This window comes from Hoplias malabaricus, chromosome Y, assembly GCF_029633855.1.
Source record: "Hoplias malabaricus isolate fHopMal1 chromosome Y, fHopMal1.hap1, whole genome shotgun sequence".
Taxonomy (NCBI): Eukaryota; Metazoa; Chordata; class Actinopteri; order Characiformes; family Erythrinidae; genus Hoplias; species Hoplias malabaricus.
In genome coordinates, this window is record NC_089820.1 from 77,971,625 (window position 1) to 77,975,492 (window position 3,868).

Here is a 3,868-nt window from a genome sequence, read left to right on the forward strand (position 1 = left end):
GTGTTCTCCCTGTGTCTGCGTGGGTTTCCTCCGGGTGACTGTCTGTGAGGAGTGTGGTGTGTTCTCCCTGTGTCTGCGTGGGTTTCCTCCGGGTGACTGTCTGTGAGGAGTGTGGTGTGTTCTCCCTGTGTCTGTGTGGGTTTCCTCTGGGTGACTGTCTGTGAGGAGTTGGTGTGTTCTCCCTGTGTCTGCGTGGGTTTCCTCCGGGTGACTGTCTGTGAGGAGTGTGGTGTGTTCTCCCTGTGTCTGTGTGGGTTTCCTCTGGGTGACTGTCTGTGAGGAGTTGGTGTGTTCTCCCTGTGTCTGCGTGGGTTTCCTCCGGGTGACTGTCTGTGAGGAGTGTGGTGTGTTCTCCCTGTGTCTGCGTGGGTTTCCTCCGGGTGCTCCGTTTTCCTCCCACAGTCCAAAAACACACAGTGGTAGGTGGACTGGCGACTTAAAAGTGTCCGTAGGTGTAAGTGTTTGACTGTGTGAGTGTGTGTGTTGCCCTGTGAAGGACTGGCGCCCCCTCCAGGGTGTATTCCTGCCTTGCCCCTGTCACGCCCTCATCCCGTCTGGTCTGTTTTCTCAGCACATGGCTTTGTTTTGTTGTTGTTTTAGTCCCGCCTTTGTTCCACCTCCTTGTTCGTCACCCTCGTTATTCGTCTCAGGTGCGTCTCGTCTGTGTTTTGTATTAAAGGCCCCTTCCCTCACTTCCTGTGGTCGTTCATTTGTTCTTTGTAATGTTTCGCCCCATGTTGTTCTCGTGTTGTTTCAAGTGCTCTATTTGTTAGAATCCCTAGTCATGTTGTTTCTGGTTCTCGTTCTTAGTCTTGTTCTATCCTTGCTTCGTGTTTACCCTCGAGTTCGTTTATGTTTGTTTTGTTAATTTCTTGTAAAATAAAGTCTGTGTTATAAGCGTGTGCGTTCGCATCCGTCAGTCCGCCAAGCTCAACGTAACAGCGCCCAATAATTCCAGGTAGGCTCTGGACCCACCACGACCCTGAACTGGATAAGCGCTTACAGATAATGAATGAATGATTTAATTAATTAACTAATAGTATTATCAGTTAAAAATGTAATCAGAGTTGTTGGTGTGTTCTCCCTGTGTCTGTGTGGGTTTCCTCCCATGGTCCAAAATACACGTTGGTAAGTGGGTTGCCTACTCAAAAGTGTGAGTGAATGTGTGTGTGCGTTGCCAAGTGAAGGACTAGCGTCTCCTCCTTGCGCCCAAAGTTTCTGGGTAGGCTCCAGACCCACCGTGACCCTGAAGTGAATAAGCGTTTACAGACAATGAGTAAATGAATGAAAGTTAGCACTTGCGTGTATTTATTTATTAGGAGGGAGATGTGTAGTGTGATGTGTATAACAAAGTAGTGACAGGAAACATCTCACTTTTCCAAGCACTTGTATCCTCTCTTTCTCTGTTTCTGCACTTACTTCTTCTCTCAGCCAATCACTAAAGGCCATGTTATTATAGAAAATCACTGTATCGCTGTAAAAAAAATCTGTTTCTTTTTGGCTTTGCTTTAATCTTTCATCTCCTTTCAGTGACATTGTGGGTCTGAGGTGTGATGAAGTGTTTCCACATCACTCACTGACACACAAACCAGACGACATTAACAGAACTCATCTCCAAGGCCAGTCCTCTGCGCTCGGTCCAGTCTTATTAACTCTGCTTGTGTTTGTTGATGTAATATTCGCTCCAAGGATCTGATGCTGCTCCTCAGCAGCGAAAATAAGGCATATTTACACAACAGAGTTAGCATTAGCACTCGGCTCAAGTGTCTCACGTCTGGGTTATATCATTATTCATTCATTCATTTATTCGCTTATCCGGGTTGTGGTGGGTCCAGAGCCTACCCGGGCACCAGGCGGGAACACACCCTGGAGGGGGAGCCAGTCCTTCACAGGGCGACACACACACACACACACACACACACACACACACATTCACTCACACCTACGGACACCTTTGAGTCGCCAGTCCACCTACCAATGTGTGTTTTTGGGCCGTGGAAGGAAACCGGAGCACCCGGAGGAAACCCACACTGACACAGGGAGCACACACCTCACAGATAGTCACCCGGAGCAGGGCTTGAACCCAAAACCCCAGGAGCTGCGAGATTGGATTGTGTAATGTGGTGTATCAGCACTGGAAAACATATTATCCTTGGATACCAGAGCAAGCTTCAACACTCGGCTGAAGTGTCTGGGAATTTGAATTTTTTTCCAGAATATTCCAAATGATTGGGAATATATATCTTTGTTTTAAGTCCTCTCAGCTATGACATCAGACCAGCATTAGCTTCAGTGCTTTGGTTAATGAAGTGTCCCTATTCCAGAGTCATAGATGAGTTTGAGATGATCTTCTCTGACGTCTCAGCAAATGAAAATTATGGATAACTACAGAGCAGAGTTAGGAAATATGTCTGGAATTTTGTCCTGTTCTGACTTATTCCAAATTTCCAAACTCTTTGTTTGTGCCCATTCAGACTTTATTCCTTACTTACAATGTTCTCTTTATGAGGGAAGACATTTACACATAAAAAACCAAAGCAATTCTGGAATTCCGGATTATTCCAGGTTATTATAAATATTTTCCAAGTCTTGAATGCAACAGCAGAATGGACGGATGCGCCTCCCTCGACAATGAAAAATAATACATAATCCTCAGCAGAGTTGGTTTCTGAAGTGTGCGGAACTTTGGATAATCCCGAATGATTCCGAATCTAAGGAATTGTGAGCTTCATCTCCCTCGGCACGAGGTTCGGGTGCCGCCGCTCAAAGTAGTGATGCAGAAGTGTTAACATATGCTTAAATCTCCTACTCGGAGGTGTGAGAGCGCTCCATACGCAGGAGACAAAGAGAGAGAGACAGAGAGTCTCCCAGTGTTCAGAGTGAAACCATGGCAACCAGACACTTCCTCCGGTCCCTTCTCCAACACTTTGCACCTGATGAAGCGCTCGGTCATCTCTGGGATTAATTACTTTAACGTCCACACTGTGTGCTGGACCCTGCGAGTGACCGCTGCGGAGCTGCTAAAGCAAACTGGCAAACAGCTTACGAGGAATATTTCATCAGATCCCTGAGCACATCCTCCGTTAGTCACATATCAAATACAGTCTTTGTTATTTATTCCCTGACCGTTTTGCAACCTCTGTATATTCTTTAGAATTCTACATATTGTTCCTTTAAAAGCGGATCTATGTAAATGCGCTCTCTTCTGATTGGACACTAGTTTGCTGCTTTATTCACGAAGCAACGCAAGACGCTTTCCCTCACTACGTTTTTCCATTCGCATTGTGTTTAATCTCCAACCTCTCTTTATCCTTTAGAACTGAACATACACGGTGCCATTAAGGCTGATGAAAATGTATGTAAATGAGCTCTGTTCTGATTGGCTGCCCCTGTTTTGTCCTTTGTTCAATCCACATGAATGCCTGGTTAAACAGCTGAAATGCTGAATAAGGGGATCTACTCTTACTAAGTCATCCAGTTCTGACCATTGCTCTGTTGGAAAGGCTTTACAGTAGACGTTGGAACATTGCTGTGAGGATTTGATGGCATTCAGCCACGCAGATTTTAATGTCAGATGCTTATCACGAGCCCCATTCCAACTCATCCCAAGGGAATAGGATGCTGTTCTGTCCCTCCAGAGAACACAGATCCACCATTTCCCAGTCCAGTGTTTGGGGGTTTATACCCATCTACGCCGTGGTGGACACAGTGACCTCCAGCTCAGTTACACTCCATTGTTGCTCTATGGGTTGTGTAAAGTACGGTGTCCAGCCTTTAGTTCATGATCCTGGAGCATAAATATCTAAAGTGGATGAAGATGAACCAAAAAAAAGTTTGTCTTTAATCAGGTTCAGCTTTACAAACTTCC